Below are 10494 nucleotides of genomic sequence, written 5' to 3'. Positions count from 1 at the left end.
CCTCTTCCTCCTGCTGCTTCCTAACTATTTTCTTGGAAACAGATAGAGTTCTCTAACAGCAAAAACCGACTCCAATTGCCATCAATCATGAGACTTCCATTAACATGGTCAAGGTTTCAACCTCCATTATTTGTTAATCATACTAATAAATATAGGCTAGGCCTATGGATCAGTGACAAACAAATATAACAACAATATTTTTTTTATTCAATTCATTTAATTTAAAATATTGGAAATAAGGGAGCTTATCTTATCTATAGATTGAATGGGATATAATATGCTTTTGATAAACCACTATAATTGAGGATTATTGGCAATAACCTGATCATATGATCTTGGTTTAATTAAGGTAATGATAGAGGCAAGATGAGGATTTTTCAAAAGAATCAATATCTTGCTACATGAGAAACCCTCTTAAGTTCAACAAACAAATAGGTGTTCAATGCATTGAAGGATTATATGAGAGGGAGAGAGATACATATATGTCTCTCTCCTGTGGGTCATCATAAAAATATGTATATATAAAGATTCTAAAATTCTGTCATAATTATGATAGAAGTTCAATGTCCTAATGGGTCTAGGACTACGTTAATTACTTGCTAAGGACATGCATGTTCTACTCGACCATTGGATGCTTATCCATCATTTTTTTTTTTTTATGTTTCTTAATTTTTTGGTCGAGGCATGATGGAAATGCCATTTTCCAAATGAACCTAGAATATCTCTTCAATACATGCAATGAGAAGAGAGGCAAGAACCAAGTTTTCTCATTATTTAGTAATCCTTCCTTCTTTTTGCCTTTTAGAGCACAATGTGTTTCCTTTGAGAATAACAAAAATAATGGGTGGGCTGGCTGAATGAATTACCAGAGTATGCCACAAGTTTCTCGCTAGACAATATGAAGATTTAAGATGTGAGGTTAGAATAATATAGGTTCTACCACCTTAAACCTCTAAGTGCTTTCATTACTAAGATGCATGCTACTAATAGCTAGGAAGTACATGACAGGAAAACTAAATTGTAGGGATTTAAAGAGAATGGATATAAAAATTTGTTAAAAAATAAAGCGTTAATGATTTTTTTAAAAAAAATAAATTTCTAGTATAGCATTATGCCAAAAGGAGATGGATAAACTATTATTACAATCTGACATTTATATGTGGCTTCCATTAATCTTTAGGACATGTCTCACTCTCCCATTTCAATTTTTTTCCTCACACATTTGTGCCACATAGGCCACTTCCATCTATTTCTATGCATGACAATTACTGTTTTTTCCACTACTCTATTTTAAGTAGTACTTCCCCTCTTTCCATGTTCTGGATAGTAGTAATTGCTGGCCAGTTACTCCTTTAGACTTGTGCTATACTCAGACTTCATTCTATGCCCATAGCTCTCATCTCTTTAGTTTTCATCTTGACAATCCTCTTGGGAATCGACGCTTATCTTAGTACTCAGTCTGCATTTTGGTACTCGGTTTGTACCTTGGCATCCGATCTGCATTGGCACCTAACCTGTATCCTGATACCTGATACTTGGTTTCATTTTGATACTTGGTCTAAAATTGATATTCTTTTAGAACCTCTTACTGTTCAGCTTGTGCGAGATGGTCATGCTACCTTAAATCTATATAAGGTGGTCTTTAGAGAACTGTTGATGGATCTATAAACCATCGTCATTAGTCTGATATAGTGTAAACACAAAGAGTGGGTTTTTACTTTTATTTTTATCAAAGAAGAGAGAGAGAGGGAAAAAAGGCTCATTAGAAATAAGTTATCATAATCTAAATATTGAAGATGCACTTTCCAAAATTCAAACTCAAAACCTCCATCAAGAAAGGATTTTACGACTAAAAAGCTGCTCTTATCTTTTAATTATTCACCTAGTTTATTTCCTTATCTTTCAGCCATAGTAAAAGGCTTTGAGAAAGATGGTCGTCCACAACTGGCTACAAAGTAAGGATTCTCTTTCATAAATACCCCTAACCTCCAATCTCGATGAAAGAAAGGTTTAATTGAATCTACATCTCTAATACAACACCTAGAAACTTTGCCATAAGATAGGCCTACACTATGTTTTAAGAGAAAAATAGGAGGGAGATCCACATGCACAATAATTATATAGATCTCATTAGTACTTTGAGGTCGCGCCCCCCCTACTTAGCACACAGAGCTTTCGATCCTCGAGTGATATATCTTCAATAATCTAGATCTGTGTTTCCAGCCTGTCCCTTTAAAAACCAATCAATATACAAGTTAGTGTGGGCTTTAATTGGAACTAAGTATCTATATATATCATTTTGCAGTGCTTCATGGATAGAAAATATTTTTTTTTTAAAAAAAAGCTATTCTATTATTATGGCTTAATTTTTAGCCATATGTTTAGTAGTAATCAAATCATAAAATGCAACTCCTTTTTTTACTTATCTAATTCCTTTTCCATGGTCACTCACTCCCCTTCCAAGAAGTGCTCTTGCCACTGTGTTTCAGACATCACTGAGGGCTTTGCTTCTGGGACCCTGGCTCCAGACAAGCTTACCACCTGTGTGCGGACAGCAGCAACTCAGCACCCGCTTCATTTCCTTCACACTATGATCATGCTCCTTCCTTTTCTTTTTTACCTCGGCACTGGCACACGTAGTAATAATATTCTAATGGACCCTCCTCGGTAGAGGATCTTGGACCCCCACCCCACGTCCATCATGTCTTCATTTCTAGAGGCAAGGGAAAGCCGTCACGGATTCTATGATGGGTTCAATCAATCCATCTTCATGGTTGGAATTTAAACCTGGCAGGCCCATCATGCACTCACGCACCCATAAATTCTCATAGTTTCTGGTCCATATTATCTAAACCATTGGTGGGATTTGGTGCTCTGTTTATACTCTCCAGCATGCAGCCTTGGTGGGTAAAAGGTTAAGGATATTAATGGAGTGGACTCGTTGAAAAGGTGAAGTGGGCTTATCAAGATCCCAATAAAGGGAGCAGCACTTTCTCAGTGTGTGGGATGGTGTATCATGGTAGCAGCGGACTCTTTGGGGAATCGGTCCGTATGATGCTTCCAAAAGGTGGTGAAAGGAGAGTCGGTTGGTCATCTTTTTATTCACCGGGCACGTACGTGAACCCGTGTCTTTTAATCTTTGGAGGCTGATGGGGGCACTGGGGAAAGCTAGGGATCACGCGCCTTGTCGGACTGGACCTAATCTGATCCTGTCTCTTCTCAGACCTAGCAACCAGCCTTCTCTGAGCACCGTTCAGCTAGTTGTTTGAATGTTGAACTAGGGATGCTAAACTAGGTTTATGTTTAAGATAAAGGCCGATTCAAATTAAGTATATAACGGTTGTAATGAAATTACAGTATTTCCCGTAAATTATTTTTGTTGAGTATATTTTGAGTTAATAAATTTTATAGAAAAGATGAAAGAAATGGTGGGAGAAAACAGAGCGGAGGAAAAAATCCCTTCCGACCAATATATTTGTTTTGTTTGGACTGTATGAATAGTTAATTGTAGGTGTGGATCTGATGACCCACCGGTTGAACTAATATGATTATTATACAATACCGATTCAAATCTAAATTAACTTATTGTATTATATTTTGAATAATTCTAAAAGAAAAGGATAATTAAATGTTCTAAAAAAATAGGTGTACTGAGTGTATTGAAGGGCTAGGTTTGAGAAGAAATCTTGTATTTTATAATTTAGTTTTTTATGATAAAATTTTTGCACTGCTTATGGATATAGACTAAGAGATTAAATTATATAAATTTTATGCATTTTTGAGGGGTGATAAAGGGTTGGAGGAGACAACCGGCGAAGGAGGAGGTGTTAGGGACGAGGACGACAGGGAAAGATGAGGAGGGGGGAGGGTGGGTGTCGTTGAGCGTTGGGTTGGTCGTGCATACCGTCCGATCGACAGCAGCGATCGTGATGGCCCCGATCGCCGTGCCTATCGAGGAGGAGAAAGACGGATGCACCGGCCAGGGCCATCCGACTACGCCCAAGAGAATGATGGAGGATCGTGAGAGGAGCGGGCCAGGAGTGCGGATCCTAGGGTTAGATTCTGCACTCTGTGCACGCACGATAGAGCTGTAGGAGGGGTTCCACAAAAGAAGGTCGATGCTGGGAACGTACAGAAACAGTAACTGGGCCATGATGCAGTGGTCACCATCACTGTGATGGATGAGAGGAAGAAAGGCTCCACCTCCACCAATATCCCAATCAAGTCTTTTTGAGGAGCTATGCTCACCCACCTCCCTTGCCCCTTCCCACCATCCCCCTTCCAATCGAAGCCGATCGATGGTCACACACCCACTTTTTGGAGGAGCTGGATAGAGGCCATTGAAAATTTTCCATAATTTAATGCTTCCAATCTTGGTTTGGGAGAAGGTAGGAAGGAGGTGGAAGAAATCGTGAGTATCGATCTGAAGGTGGCTAGGGACAAGTATTGAGAGTCTCCCATAGCTCTATGATCAACTCTATGAGTGGAGCGATCGACGAGAAAGGACCGCCGGCGAGGGGGAGAGATTGGGCTACCTATGAGAGGAGAAGGGGGGGAGAAGAGAACCCTTGCGCACAAAACTCGAACGGGCAGCAGAATGGGATTTCTGTTTGCTTTTCTATCGTAGGCAACGATGGCACACATAACGATCTTTTTCTTTTTTTGATAGGATATGTAGTTGGCTTTCTAAGAGAAATTCTCAACTTTTTTTTAAATTTTTTAATATAATTTTTTTAAGAGAGTGCTGTCTTCTTCTGATTTATTTATATCTAAAATATTCGATATATTATATTAGTCTCCCTCACTTTTAATGCATTATTTTTTCCCCCTTTCCTCCACCCTACTCCCTATGTCCTCTTTTCTTCCATCCCTTCCATCTCTCAATCTTATCAATGGTTATGCTGATCGATGATTGATCATACATTTTCTCTGAAGTAAATCTTTAATGATGATAGAAAATTCAATAACATAAAAAATTATATAATAATAAAATATATATTATTTTATTGATATGATTATGATGAAAAGAGATGTACGTGGAATGCAAATAAATGGTCATGCTCTACTTAATGATGAGGATTTCGAAATAATTGATGCTGAAAATGTTGATTCAAAAAATGTTTCTCTGTCAGTAAAAAAACAGAAATGATTATGTTACTTCTTATTATTATGTTATTTAAATATTTTGAGTTTATATTTTTATTTAGAATATTTGATATCTATGATGTCTTTTATATTATGTTAAATTTTTAATTTATAAAAATATTGTTTGAAGAAATAAATATATACCATGCATGGCATAGGGTTTTAAGCTAGTATGATTATTATAGAATATCGATTCAAATCTAAATTAACTTATTTTATTATATTTTGAATAATCCTAAAAGAAAAAGATAATTAATGTTCCAAAAAATCAGGTGTACGAGTGTATTGAAGGGCTATGGTTGAGAAAAAATCTTGTATTTTATAATTTAGTTTTTTACAATAAGATTTTTGTATTGTCTCTGCTTATGGATATAGACCAATAGATTAAATTACATAAATATTATGCATTTTTGTATTTCTTTCATTTTTTTCTTCTTCTTTCATTATTCATAATTGTTTGAGTTTTATTCTTTTTATTCTTTTTTATAAAGACAAGAAAGGGCTATTCTCCAATATTTGTCACTCAAATCTGCTTGGACGAAAGCCTAGATACCAAGTATCGGTTGAACCAAAGACTAGACCCCGAGCAAAGATTGTGTAATGACCCAGGACCTTATCTAAAAAGAGTAACCAAATGGTATTAAATAGATTTCTTAATCCAATATAAATATTCAATATCTTTCTAACAAATAATCGATGTAGGATTAAATATATGATTCCATGAATCCTCATATACTTCCTCTGTTTTAAGTCCTAGCATACTCACTAGGCTAAAAGTCAAATCTATACATCCATTCATAACTACCACGATCAACCTATGATTAGCCCCAATGAACTAATGCCGCAATATCTTCTAATACAAATAAGCTATAGGCCAAGTCAGCTTAATTTGATAATATTTGCAATCACCCAAGACCCCACCCCAATAGGCTAGTCGAAGATATTATTTAAGTTCATTAGCCTTGTATAAGTACCTAAGATTTTCTTAATAAATAGCTGATGTAAGACTAAATACATGATCGCATGAGTTCTTATAGATTGAGCCATTGTTTGTAGAACCAAGACTTATCGGATATTTTTAACTTTTTTATTTAAAAAGAGTAAATTAGTTAAGCATCAAGTCTGCATTCGTGCGATAGGGCGATTTTGTCAAAATTCATGCGGCTCTTGGGTCCTTCATTGAACAGCTTATAGGAGTTCTCAGACGGTGTTGCAAAGGACCTAATGGCAGAGCAGGGTAAGGGCATTAGCGACGGTGGTTGTTCGTCATCAGATTCTGCTGATAAGGAAGGAATACGGACTTAGATGGCCTAGTGGATGGTGCACAAAGTTAGCCTAAAAGAGGTGGAGCAGCTTTAGAGGTTTTTTACCAAGATTTTAGAGTTTTCGGAGGTGAAGATGAAGGAGTCTCAGAAGAAATGGGAGGGTGTCTCGGTGCTGGTCAGGTGTCTTGATCAGTGGGTGCCGACAAAATGGATTGAAAAAGAATTTAGGATCAAGGGAAACTACAATTAATATGATCCTGATTCGTTTCCCTTGGTTGAAGATCATCATTTGATTCGATTTACATCTATGGAGGATTATAGGGAGATTTTGCTAGAGGCCCATCATTCGTCGCCGGCCAACTCCTAACGGTGGAGCCCTGGATCTCTGACTTTGTCCCAGGTACCAACATTATTCGTTAGAGTGTGATCTAGGTGCAGCTTTCTGGCCTACTGATGGAGTACTAAGAAGTAGATATGCTAATGGAGATCGCATTGGAAGCGGGGACTCCAGTGGCATTGGATAACTTCATGGATTGACATTAGAAAACTGGCTTTGCTAGGATTTGGATGGAGCTTGATTTGATGGAGCCACTGAAGCCTGGTGTCTCAATCAGGGGCCAACAGGGGTTTTTTTGACAGTCCATTTACGAGAACATCTCGGTTGTGTGCTATAAGTGCGGCCGATTGGGTCATGGTGATGGAGATTGCAGTTTCATGCTGGAGATGAAGGCATGCTAGGGCCGTGTGTTGCAATCGAAAAATTTTGATGCGAGTCTGATGATCGTGGAGGGTTCTTAACCAGAGGTGGATCTTTTGACCAATATGACTCGGCCTCATCTTAGGTCGTGGGTTCCAGCATCACAAATTCACCAACCCCATCTAGCTAGGGTTCCAGTGAAGTCGAGGAAGGAGGCGGATCCCAATATGTCTTTTTCCAGCCCAAGTTTCTCCCCCTCTCGCTCTGTTCACCTCAGCAACTGGTGATCTCCCCTGACTCGCCGTTGGATTTCGATGATTGGCATAAGCCATCAAAGGTAGCCCGATGACGTTCACCGGTGAAAAGCCGGGATGGTTCGGACTCAAATCGCGTGAAGCGAGTTGACTCAATGAATGGGTTCCAATTATTAGCTAACTTGGACCCAAAATTGATGGAGTTTGCTATGGGTTTGAGAGACGGGGCCAACCCAATGGACCATTACATGACTGATGTTGGTGGACTGAGGTTGAAACAGGCATGGAGCCCAGCTCGTAGGTCGACCCAAGTGAGTTCATCAAAGGGCTCCAGTGGGGAACTCTCAAAGGCGCTCAGGTCGACATTGGAAGGGGTGGAGTCAAAAGTGGATGGTGATGGAGCTCGTCAAACTCCATGATCGTCTGACTATGATGTCATTGGGGTCCCAGCTGGTATTCGACACCATCTTCGATGCCTCTTCTGGGCCCACGTCTAGCAAGGAGAGTGTTGCAGGGAGCTCGAAAGAGGAGTCTCAAGATTCATAACATAGGAAGGAGCTTCAGGAGATGGTTCCATTGATGGAGCAATCGATCATGTTAGTGAGTGGTGGAGAAGCAGTCCAGGGGGATGGGTTGCCACTTAGCATAATTTGGAGATGGGGTGCCTGGTTGAAGCTCCTGTGGCATGCCATGATCACGTAGTTGGCCACCAAAAGCAGGCCTTGGAAGGAAGCCACGACCCATCTACCTCGAAGATTGATGCAGCAGGAACTTTGGATGATAGAGGGGCTTCGGCAGACTTGATTTGGGGCCCTACAGCCTCCTATTCTGATATGTAATGAAGGTGCTATTTTAGAATGTGAGGGGTGCGGGCAAACCATCTTTCCTCTCCACCTTCTGAAGAATGATGCATCAGCATGTTTCGGATCTTTGTGTTTTGATAGAGATGATGTTGTCTGGGCCTAGCCTTACTTGGATTCAGAGAATGATCTTACCTAGATGGGGTTTCTATGCAGTGGAATCCCAAGGTTTGTCAGGAGGTATTATTGTTCTTTAGAAGACTGGTGTTGCCTTTGTAGATGTTTTCATCGATATTCTCAACAAGTGATTATTGTGATTATTGAAAGAAATGGTTTCACTTGGATTTTGTTTGGTGTCTATGCTAGTACTGAATATAGAAAAAGATGTACCTTGTGGTAGGAGGTGTCGACTCTGATTGATCAAGGGGTTTCGTTGGTGGTCGAGGGTGATTTCAATTTTATTCTCGGATCCTAAGAGAAAAGGGGGGGTAGATCCTATATGGAGGAAGTGAAATATAGGAAGTTTAAGGACTTTATATAAGCGAATGGCTTGATTGACCTCAACTTCATGGGTCCATGATTTACTTGGTGTAACAACCATCATGGTAGGGCCAAGGTGTGGGAGAGAATTGATCGAGTCCTTACAACTGCCAGTTGGATTTAGCACCACCCAGCTTACATGATTCAGCATCTTTCTAGTATTGCCTCTGATCATTGTCCAATCTTGTTTGATACAGATACAGCCATCTCCTATCGGAGCTCTTTTCAATTTGACAAATTTTGACTTGTCTATCCTCGATCTTGGGACATCGTGAGGAAGATTTGGAGCATACTGGTTCAGGGTGATGCCAAATACCGAGTATCCCACAGACTTAACTTGATAAGGAGGTAGCTGTTGAGGTGGAACAGAATAGAGGTAGGTGATATTTTTCAGTGGCTTGAGGGCATCGAGGCTTCTATATCGAATCTCCAAAAGTATGAAGATTGAGAGGATGGACTCACGGAGTACGAATTGACCGACCTCTGAAGTATGCTTTCTGCCCACCACTCTCTTTTCAGACAGTAAGAGGTTTTCTAGAGGTAGAAGTCCAGGATGTAATGGATCAAAGAAGGAGATTGAAATATAAAGTTCTTTCATCAAGCCACCATTATTCGGAGGCACAGGAACTAGATTAGGGCGCTCAGGGAGGTTGGGGGTCAGTTGGTTATGGGAGATGAAGTCTTGAGGCAGAAGATTATGGGATTCTTTAGGTTGAGATAGACTATGCCACTGTAGGGGAGCCAATCTTTTTGACCTCCCTCTCCTAGCAATATGTCTCAGAGCAGGAGAATAGAGATCTTATTAGGCCTGTGTCTGAGAATGAGGTGTGGAAGGCTCTCTGGTCCATGGTGAAGGACAAGGCCCCTGGACCTGATGATTCTACTCCACTTTTCTTTCGAAGGTATTGGACTATTATTCATTTTGAGGTTGTGGCTGTGGTGCAAAAATTCTTTGCAATAGATCAGATGTCGGAGCTTTGGAACCAGAATTTCATTGTCTTGTTGTCGAAGCGATAGGATGCAGCCGAACTGGACCACTTCAAATTAATCAACATATGCACAACCATATACAAGGTCTGTACCAAGTTGATGGTATGTAGATTGATGTCTGTCCTTCCATGATTAATCTTTCCAAAATAGGTACTTTTGTGCATGGGTAGTTGCAATATTTTTGATAATGTTCTTATAGCACAGGAGTTCATGCATGATCTCAGTCGTGCTATACTTTGTCATAGTTTTATGGAGATCAAGCTCGATATGGAGTGAGCTTATAATCATATAAGTTGGCACTTTATGGAGGAGGCCTTTTCAGATTTTGATTTCCATCCCCGTTGGATGGGCTAGACTATGGCATGCATTCGAACTCCATCATTTGCTATCTTGATTAATGGGACACCATCAGAGTTCTTCCACTCCACAGTTAGCCTGCAGCAAGATTGTCTCTTATCTCCCTATCTTCTTATTATATATGTTGATGCCCTTTTGTGAGTTCTTCGTACTGCCTCCCTCACGACAGGCTTGAACTGCTATGTTCCAGCCCCAATGGTTCAGCCGATGTCACATCTTTTTGTTCGCAGATGATTGCTTACTATTGGGCTGAGCCCCATTCCAGAATACCATTGACTTTAGGAGGATTTTGAAAGAATACTGTGATGCCTCAAGTCAGAATGTGAATCTTTTCAAGTCAGTGGTACTCTTTAGTTCAAAGATGCCGGTGCAACTGCAGCACTTGATTCGAGACCGATTAAAAGTCGAGCACAGCGGGGCTCTTTAGTATCTGAGGATTCCTATCT

This window comes from Elaeis guineensis, chromosome 16 (assembly GCF_000442705.2).
Source record: "Elaeis guineensis isolate ETL-2024a chromosome 16, EG11, whole genome shotgun sequence".
In the NCBI taxonomy this organism is placed as follows: Eukaryota; Viridiplantae; Streptophyta; class Magnoliopsida; order Arecales; family Arecaceae; genus Elaeis; species Elaeis guineensis.
This window is presented reverse-complemented; position numbering follows the sequence as displayed.